Source organism: Perca fluviatilis, chromosome 6 (assembly GCF_010015445.1).
Source record: "Perca fluviatilis chromosome 6, GENO_Pfluv_1.0, whole genome shotgun sequence".
Lineage (NCBI taxonomy): Eukaryota > Metazoa > Chordata > Actinopteri > Perciformes > Percidae > Perca > Perca fluviatilis.
In genome coordinates this window covers 12,933,030-12,944,255 of record NC_053117.1, presented here as the reverse complement: position 1 = coordinate 12,944,255, position 11,226 = coordinate 12,933,030, and positions in this window count along the sequence as shown.

The following is an 11,226-nucleotide window of genomic DNA, read 5'->3' as shown; positions in this document are numbered from 1 at the left end:
AGAATATATGTATACTGCTGTGACTGGTCAGTTTTTTTGAAGAATATATGAGCATCATTAATACATCAGAAATCATGATGATTCATATACCTTAATTGATGCATTAATTAACGCATTGTTTCTGCATTAAGTCATGAATCAGATACTATTAATCCTTGCACATTACTGATAGTTCATGAAGTACTACATGAATGAATGCATGCTTTTTCATGCATGAAGTCATACATGAACCATTATTATAAAGTGTTACCATTGCAATCAGCACTGAGCTACACTCACCTAAAGGATTATTAGGAACACCATACTAATACCGTGTTTGACCCCCTTTCGCCTTCAGAACTGCCTTAATTCTTCGTGGCATTGATTCAACAAGGTGCTGGAAGCATTCTTTAGAAATGTTGGCCCATATTGAGAGGATAGCATCTTGCAGTTGATGGAGATTTGTGGGATGCACATCCAGGGCACGAAGCTCCCGTTCCACCACATCCCAAAGATGTTCTATTGGGTTGAGATCTGGTGACTGTGGGGGCCATTTTAGTACAGTGAACTCATTGTAATGTTCAAGAAACCAATTTGAAATGATTCAAGCTTTGTGACATGGTGCATTATCTTGCTGGAAGTAGCCATCAGAGGATGGGTACATGGTGGGCATAAAGGGATGGACATGGTCAGATACAATGCTCAGGTAGGCTGTGGCATTTAAACGATGCCCAATTGGTACTAAGTGGCCTAAAGTGTGCCAAGAAAACATTCCCCACACCATTTCACCACCGCCACCAGCCTGCCCAGTGGTAACAAGGCATGACCCAAGTTCTCGTTCTGTTAATGCCAAATTCTGACTCTACCATCAGACCAGGCAACATTTTTACAGTCTTCAACTGTCCAATTTTGGTGAGCTTGTGCATATTGTAGCCTCATTTTTCTATTTTTAGTGGAGATGAGTGGTACCCGGTGGGGTCTTCTGCTGGTGCAGTCCATCTGCCTCAAGGTTGTTCGTGTTGTGGCTTCACAAATGCTTTGCTGCATACCTCGGTTGTAACGAGTGGTTATTTGAGTCAAAGTTGATCTTCTATCAGCTGGAATCAGTCGGCCCATTCTCCTCTGACCTCTAGCATCAACAAGCCATTTTCGCCCCCCAGGACTGCAGCATTCTGGATGTTTTTCTTTTTTCAGACCATTCTTTGTAAACCCTAGAAAATCCCAGTAACTGAGCAGATTGTGAAATACTCAAACCACCCCGTCTGGCACCAACAACCATGCCACGCTCAAAGTTGCTTAAATCACCTTTCGTTCCCATTCTGGAATTAAGTTTGGAGTTCAGGAGATTGTGTACACCTGGACGACACCCCTAAATGCATTGAAGCAGCTGCCATGTGATTGGTTGATTAGATAATTGCATTAACGAGAAATCTTACAGGTGTTCCTAATAATCCTTTAGGTGAGTGTACACCCTAAAAACAGCTGAGTTATTTCATCTACCCAACTGCTGGGTTATGAAATGTTTTACCCATTATGGGTTATTTATGTGGAGTTTGGGTTATTTTGTGCAACTCATGCGTTGAGTCAAAATCCATCAACCCAACATACATCGGTTGACCCAGCACGTGGGTTGTTTGTGCTTCGAACGTCATCACATCACGTAATCATGCGCATGCGCAGAACGGATCATACGGGCGGTACGGATCGGGTACTGACATCCACCGGAGTCCACACACCGAGCGCTCGTCTAAGCAGAGAACCTGACTGGTTATCCAGCGAGGCAAATAAGTAATACAAGGTTTGTGTACACTACATGTCTAATTCACATTAGGCTCGTTCGAGATGAGCCAGATCTGCGCAGAATCGATCACCGGCGATCGCCGCCCAATGCATGCTGGTTAGATTTGTGTCCGACTTGATCCCGACTTGCTCTGACGTCATGCACACGTGGGCAACGATAATCTCACGACCAAGGCGGCCGCAGTTCGGAGACGCAGGTAGCGCAGTTGCTTTTCACCAACTGCAAGAGCCAGGTGGACGCAGGCGGACCCAGTGCATGCTGGGAAACGCCGGCCTCTCAGCTGATCTAACAGCTGATTGGTTCAGAATTGACTCAACATGATGACGTTTTATATAAACTTTTTATTGATTTTGAATCGGAGGGATTTTAACTGCTATTTGTCTGATTTAAATGCTTATTCTGTACAGAACACATGTTGTGAGGCTGATAGTTATGTTTAGAAGTCGGAGAGACTAAATCTGTTCAGATCTACAGTGTGTTGTTAATTAAAATCAGCAAGAGATCGCATGTAGAGCATTTTGACAGCTACTCTGTCATAATAAAATCAACTGGAGACTGTGTCGGAGCAGATATATGGGTCTGATAACATTTTATTAAATCGGAATCGGACCACAGTGTTTCTGTCACTTCCTGTTCAGCCTGAAGGCTGCTGGAATCAGCTGGAAAACTGTCCGACTTGAGAGCGGATTTTTGTCACCGCCCCCGGCTGCTGCCGCCTGCTCTCGTTTACTTAACAGGCGAGGCACAGTTCATCTCGGACCAGCCTATAGTCTGTGTTGCGTTACCTATTAAAGTAGTATCTTTATATTGTCGAGGCTAGTTGGTTGGTTTGGCTAACAACGTAGCTAGCTAACGTTAGCCATTTAGCTAGCCGTTATCATGAAAGCACGGATAGCCTAGCTACAGCTTATCCGTCTGGTCTGAATTATATTAATGAATTAATGAAACAAGTTCATAATGCCCATGGGCATATGGTCATGTTTATTGAGTTTGACAGGCTAATTTGCCAGCTAGTTTCAAGCTAGCCAGGTGATTCGCCAGTTAACTAGTTTAGCTACTAGCCAACGTGCTGTCAGTTAGTTGCTTTGCTAGCTAGCTAGCTATATTATTTTAACTGGCTATAAATGAACGCACTTGTTTTTCCTGAATTGTTTATTGTGAAATGTGAAGGCATAACACAGTGTTTGACTGATTAAAGTATGTATCCTCTGCAGCGGCCCCGGTTTGAGTCCAACCTGCGGCCCTTTGCTGCGTGTCATCCCCATCTCTCTCCCACCTTTCCTGTCTATCCACTGTCACTTTCAAATAAAGGGAAAAGTCCCAAAAAAAAACAAAAAAAAAACAAGAACTAATCAGGATGCCAAATTGCTCATCATCTCTCCATTATGTGTAACTGCGTATCTTTTAGGATTGCAGGAAGCTGGAGCCAATCTGACATTGGGGCGAGGGACACTGCCCACCGTGTTGCTCATCATGTATTATAAAGACAAAATATTGACTACATATCTCAAAATATTGACTTAGTATCTCATTGTATTGACATAGTATCTCAATGTATTGACATAGTATCTCAATATATTGACATAGTATCTCAATATATTGACTAAATATCTCAAAATATTGACTTAGTATTTTAGAATATTGACTAAGAATCACAAATTAATTAGAAATATGAAAATATTGACTTAGAATATCAAAATATTGACTTAGTATCTCAATACATTGACTTAGTATCTCAGAATATTGACTAAGTATCTCAATATATTGACTTAGAATCTCAAAATAATGAGTACCTTTAAAATATTGACTTAGAATCTCAATATATTGACATAGAATCTCAATACATTGACTTAGCATCTCAGAATATTAACTATCTCAATATATTGACTAAGAATCTCAAAATAATGAGTACCTTTAAAATATTGACTTAGAATCTCAATATATTGACATAGAATCTCAAAATAATGAGAAACTTTCAAATATTAACTACATATCTCAAAATATTAACTTAGAATCTCAATATATTGACTTAGTATCTCAATATTTTGACTAAATATCTCAAAAATTGACTTAGTATTTTAATATATTGACTCAGTAGCTAAGAATATTGACTAGGAATCTCAAAGTAATGAGAAACTTTCAAATTGACATAGAATCTCAATATATTTACTTAATATCTCAAAATATTTACTTAGTATCTCAAAATAATGACTTATGCTGCATTCCAGGCAACCCATAACCCGTGTTTTCACAACCTTCTACCCATGAAAGTGCCCTGGAACGGCAGTCAAACCCGTAACTTACTACCCGTGAATCGTTACAGTTTTTGACGTCACACAATTAAGAAAATTAAGCCGTTCTTTTGGTCCTAAAGTAAAATTCACCAGGGTTTTTGGGGTTAAGTTGGAGATTTCCATATTATTGCTAAACAGTATAAATGATCTTGGCTGCATTTTAGACAGGTTTTTATTAGGTGGAAATATGGATTTAAAGTGGCCATATTATGCTCATTTTCATAATTGTAATTTGAGATTGTATCGGAATAGGATTACATGGTTTAATTTTTTAAAAACACCATCTTTTTGTTGTACTGCCCACTGCTGCAGATTCTCTTTTCACCCTGTGTCAGGTCTCTGTTTAGCTACAGAGTGAGACATCTCAACTTCTGTAACATCTTTGTTGGCAGTCACACATATGCAGTAGCTAGGTAAGGATTACATGAGCTAGCTAGCTGTTTCTCTAACTTCAGTCAGTACAAGGCAGGATTAGCCGGGAGACTTCTTCTAAACGAGGGCGCACTTCACACTTTGCGTGGAATACCTGCAGAACAGGGACATGTATGTAGTTCTATAAAATTTATTTTGTAGATTAGGGTGAATTTGTGTGTGTGTTGTAGCACTGTTTTGCCATTCAGAACAATCTAGCATTCTAGCCCTAGCATGCTAACGGTTAGCCCCCTAGCCTCTCGTTTTGGCTAGTGACTTAGAAAGCCGTGCAGATTTTGAAAAGCTCGCCCAGAGACTGAAGGCAGGTTACATTCAGAAACCCCTATCTCACTCAAAAAAGTTTGTATGCGTGTGGAAGCACCAGAGACACAACATAATACCCCGAATCCCAGAAAAAGTGTTTTTTTTTTCATAATATGGGGCACTTTTAAAGCCCTCACCTAGATAAATCAAAGCATTTGTTTTCTAGCCAGAAAAGCCACCTTTCTGGACAGACCAATTCTCCACACATTAGCAGGAGCTCCAGTCCAAATTCATTTTGAGTATGCTGCCATCTCCTGGTATACCATATTATAACGCTTCAAAAGCAAACTTCTGCTTACATACAAAATTGTGAAAAACATGGTTCCACAGGGGAAGCCTCTAGCTCACCCAGTAAAAGCGTGTGCTCTCTTTCTTGCCCCCTTTCATGTCTATCCACTGTCACTATCAAATAAAAGGAAAAGCCCCCCACCCCCCCAGAATAAAATGAACATGGTACCACAGTACTTAACTGTTTTTTACTTATAAACAACATCCCAGATAGCAATGAGTCGGCGGACCACCAGCGGTGCTCCAGAGGCAGTAGAAGCGTCAGAATGGCGTAATCGCAAACACGTTTGCCAGCGCACCACCACCACCTTCCTACCGCCTTCGTTCCGAGGCCGGCCCGCGGGCCAACCGCCGTCCCGCCGCCGTCATACCAAAGGTGGCCCTTCTGCGGCCCGTCGGAGGCAAACGCTATTTTCGAGCGATCGCCGCTTATTGTGTATATATATTTATTTATATTTAATATTTATAGCATGCAGTCAGAGGTGGGTAGTAACGAGTTACATTTACTCCGTTACATTTACTTGAGTAAGTTTTTGAAAAAAATATACTTCTATGAGTAGTTTTAAATCACTATACTTTTTACTTTTACTTGAGTAGATTTGTGAAGAAGAAACTGTACTCTTACTCCGCGACATTAGGCTACAATGAGCTCGTTACTTTTCTTTTTACTTCTTTGGTATTCTACGTGTCATTGTTTGTATTCCCCCGCGTACGCCTCATTTTAATGTTTTATTTTGAGAGAGAGAGAGAGAGAGAGAGAGAGAGACTTCCACCAAAGGCTCTACCACGTACGTGACTGTTCACCAATCAAACGTAGTTGTGCGGTCTCGTCAGCTGGCAACAAAAAATAGGCGACGCTGATGCGTAAATCAACACTTATCAATATCACTTCCCCATCAGTCAGGACCAAGATCTGACCATAATTACACTTGTGCTTTCCCTAAACTGCCGTAATTAGCCTATTATTTCAGTTGAAATCCTGCCAGTGGAAGCGATCGTGAGAGCAAATAAAAAATATAAAAAACATAATTCAAACCGCTGTGCGCATTGGCTCAAGAAGCAGAGAAATAGCCGATATGTAATTCCCTCCCATTCAAATCTATATATTTCATAAATATACCCATCAGGGAATGTTTACGGCGTTGTCGGTCTCTAAATGTTTTAACTTTTATGAGCGCACTCTTCCCCCGTCTCTCTCTCTCTCTCTCTCTCTCCGCACCGAGCTCCGCCTGATCTTCTATAAGAACGGTGACGCCGTTATCAATCGAGTAGGCCTATTGATTGGTCAGTAGGCCGTGCTTTTACACCGGTTGATCTCTGATCTCCAACATAACCTGCTCCCGACCAGGTTAGGCGTCCAGCATGAGTTACCACGGCGACTGAACCCGGTATCAAGTGATCCACCTTCATGATAAAGAAAACCCTGGGTTGAACCTGAAGTTAGCTCGTTAACCCCAAATCTTGCTTCATAGTACAGGCCTCTGGCCTCATAATGAAAGCATGTTTACCTTAGTAAAAGTGCCAAACAGCAGCTCCATTACCTTGTTCTAGTTCTGCCTGCAGAGCCTGGTAAAAAAAAGTAGGTTTGGAAATTTGTGTTACTTGTGCTTATTTATTTTTATGTATTATTATTTTATGTATTTTATTTTTTAAGTACTTGAATTTACCTGGATTATTTTAATGTAAGCTATTTTGTAATTAATTAGTTTTTATTTATTTTATTGATTGGATGAACTATAATTTGCCTAAAGATGATTATTTGTATTTTTGTCCGTCTGATTGAATGCTTATGTTAAAAAATAAATCAGACGTTACTCAACAGTTACTCAGTACTTGAGTAGTTTTTTCACCGAGTACTTTTTTACTCTTACTCAAGTAATTATTTGGATGGCTACTTTTTACTTTTACTTGAGTCATATTATTCTGAAGTAACAGTACTTTTACTTGAGTACAATTTGTGGCTACTCTACCCACCTCTGCATGCAGTTTATCAAGAATAATGATTGATCAAACCAGACAAATTTCCATTTGGCGTTTTAATTCCACATTTCAAAGTACAGTAACTGTCATTGAAACAAGACATGTCAGATCGCTGAAATACACACACACACACACACACACACACACACACACACACATATATATATTATATATATACACATATATACATACTGAGGTAAAAACAGTAGTAGAACAGACCATTATAACTGCAATGCTGACTTGTGACACAAGGATTTACAAGTTCTATTTAACAATAGAATAAAAGTTATGCACTGTGACGGAACGAAAAAAGCAAATGTTAAAAACAGAGTCAGTAGAATATTTGGTGAAATAGGATTTCCAAGCTATTTTTAATAGAATAACAGTTAAGCACACTGATGGAATGAAAGTAGAATTTTGGTACTAGTTAATGTGCAATATCAAGTAACCGGTATGAAATAGGATTTACATGAACTATAATACCATTGTTAAGCACTGACGGAATGAAATAAGCCAATACTAAAGTCACGTTAAGTAGAATATTTGGTACCAGAACAGATAATGTGCAGATATCAAGTATTAGAGGTATAATCTAGGATTTACAAGCTATATTTATAAATAGAATAGTTAAGCACTGTAACAATGAAATAAGCAGCAAATTGTATAGGAAGTAATTGAGATCTTTGGTATCAAAGAATGTGCAGGATACCAGGTAATATACATTTTTACATTAAATTTACACATGACAACAAGTGGGAACAAACACAATTAACAGCAGGAAATCTGGCTGTAGAGAACATAGCCAATCAGAATGTGTGGAGTGGTTGGGGTCTGCGTGGGGTAGTGGGCTAAGAATTGCAGGACAGTCTAAGTGATGATCAGTCTTTCAAGCCTGACTACGGGATCTCCAGAATGAGGCAGCGCAAAATGGGCATATCTTCAGTGATCCCTCATGCGCCTGTATAAAGGACAAACAACCTCACCATCCCATATCCTACACGCAGTTGCTAGCGTTTATTCCGTCAAATCAAGGAGGACACAGAGGATAAAAACAGTTATGGACTCTTCAGAAGAAGTAATTATTTTGTAATCGTTATGTCCTCTTTGTCTCCGAAGCTGACACCGCTGATGTCCTTTCTCAGCTGTGACGTAAAACACATCACTTGAGCTGATGGTCACGAATGTCGACACCAAAGCAGCTGAAGACGCACTTGTTTAAATTTGCTTTTGATTCCTGTATGTAAAATGTTGTCTTTTAATGACTGTTTTTAGTCTTTTTAGTTGTATAACTTACTATGTTTTGTACAAATTGTTATCATGTGAAGCACTTTGTGACTCTGTCTGTGAAAGGTGCTATATCAAATAAAGTTATTATTATTATTTTGTATACATAACCATACTGAGAAATACAGAAAGAGTTTGGCCTTAAATGTAGTTAATGTGCAATATCAAGTAACCGGTATGAAATAGGATTTACATGAACTATAATACCATTGTTAAGCACTGACGGAATGAAATAAGCCAATACTAAAGTCACGTTAAGTAGAATATTTGGTACCAGAACAGATAATGTGCAGATATCAAGTATTAGAGGTATAATCTAGGATTTACAAGCTATATTTATAAATAGAATAGTTAAGCACTGTAACAATGAAATAAGCAGCAAATTGTATAGGAAGTAATTGAGATCTTTGGTATCAAAGAATGTGCAGGATACCAGGTAATATACATTTTTACATTAAATTTACACATGACAACAAGTGGGAACAAACACAATTAACAGCAGGAAATCTGGCTGTAGAGAACATAGCCAATCAGAATGTGTGGAGTGGTTGGGGTCTGCGTGGGGTAGTGGGCTAAGAATTGCAGGACAGTCTAAGTGATGATCAGTCTTTCAAGCCTGACTACGGGATCTCCAGAATGAGGCAGCAAAATGGGCATATCTTCAGTGATCCCTCCATGCGCCTGTATAAAGGACAAACAACCTCACCATCCCATATCCTACACGCAGTTGCTAGCGTTTATTCCGTCAAATCAAGGAGGACACAGAGGATAAAAACAGTTATGGACTCTTCAGAAGAAGTAATTATTTTGTAATCGTTATGTCCTTTTCTTTGTCTCGGGCCGTACACCGCTGATGTCCTTTCTCAGCTGTGACGTAAAACACATCACTTGAGCTGATGGTCACGAATGTCGACACCAAAGCAGCTGAAGACGCACTTGTTTAAATTTGCTTTTGATTCCTGTATGTAAAATGTTGTCTTTTAATGACTGTTTTTAGTCTTTTTAGTTGTATAACTTACTATGTTTTGTAAAAATTGTTATCATGTGAAGCACTTTGTGACTCTGTCTGTGAAAGGTGCTATATCAAATAAAGTTATTATTATTATTTTGTATACATAACCATACTGAGAAATACAGAAAGAGTTTGGCCTTAAATGTAACGGACATTCATTTATATAAAATAGTCACACACTATAGCTTTAAGAGAAAATCATAGCCACTTTAGAAGAGGTGGCTTGATTTTATAAATTTTTGATTCAGTAGTCTAATGGGTAAACACATTTGCTTACAGTGCAGCAGTACAGTGAAACAAATCTAAAAACTGTGTTGTGTTGCACTGACAACAGGTTCTCACTCCTGTTTCGTTAAAATACGGACGCTTGGTCAGGTGCCTTTGTCGTTGTTATTGACGCTAAAAGTCTTCTTTAGCTTCATATAACGTGCTTTAACTAAACGCGCTTGGTCGGGACTATTGGCGTCCTTATTTAACGCAGTTATGTTAAGGAAAAGGTCGTGGGTGGGCGTACGCTTCCGTGACACGCAGGAATAACGGGGCGGTCAAAGAAGAAAGCGACTTCAGGAAACACAACAAGCAGGACACGAACCCGGTTCTCCTGGGTGAAAGTCCTGTGTTTGACACATCCGCCACCCCAACCAACCTCCCTAAACTCGCTAAACCACGTATAGCTGCCTGCTCTCCCCGGTACGTTATATACAAACACGCTGAAGGACGCCTTTTTCGTCGCTTCAGACGCTGACAGCCACTGTCCAAACGTCCATATTATATGAGTTCGAAGTGAGAACGTGTTGTCACTGATCATGTTTAAAGGGGCCTTAAAGAAATAGTTACCAAGAACCATGTAGCATTTTCAATCTCAATTTTAAATGTTTTGCCTTTTGTGACCAAGAGGTGCTTTTATACTCAGTGATGTTTAATATGGCCTATGTAATAACTGCTGTGCAGTGTTGTAAGTGTTGTTTTTTTTATTATCAAATAAATCAAACTGTGTTTAAACTATAGTATTGTTGATTTAGTCATTACTTCCTGTTTTGTCTTGTCTTGTCTCGTTTCAGATACTTCACTTCCTGTCTTTGTCTTTCCAAACTGTGTGATTGATTGCCTACCCAACCCTGATCAACCCGTTCTCATTCTGAACTCTTAAAATAAGTACGTTTGGTCAGTGTCCTTCAGTGTCCTTCAGCGTCTGATGCGACGAAAAAGGCACCCTTCGGCGTATTTGTGTAACGTACTGGGGAGAGCCGCAGTTGGATGAGACTTAGCGAGTGGTACGTAAGGGGAAATTGCTGGGTAAGGACGGTGGATGGGTAAAACACCGGACTTTCACTCAGGAGACTCGGGTTTGCACCCCGTGTGTGGCGTTTTGTTTCCCCGTGTCCGGCGTGTGTTTCCCGGCTTTTGAGGCGTCCTTTCCCCGTTGTTTTTCTCCGAAAAAGGGACGGCAATAGTGGCGACCAAGCACGTTTACATGAGACGCTAAAGGAGACTTTTAACGTCAAATAAGAACGAGAAAGGCTCCTGACCGAACGTCCTTATTTTACGAGTTGGGTGTGAGAATGTGTTGACCCTGATTACTTTTCACCTGTTTTTGGTTGATCAATTCCCTGCATGTTTTGCCACTCAGGCTCAGATTACTATACTTACTGTCTGACAACACTATGGAAAGCATCCCTACAGAGACCTTTTTGTTAAAGAGTAACATCCTTTTTATTTAACGTGAAACACCACCAAAATCGCCCAAACCCACCACACTCCATTTAAATAAACAGTCATTTGATCATTGTGAAACACACTTCATAGTGTGATCAAGCGCAATCCATCAGACACACTTTAACTTGGGTAGTCCT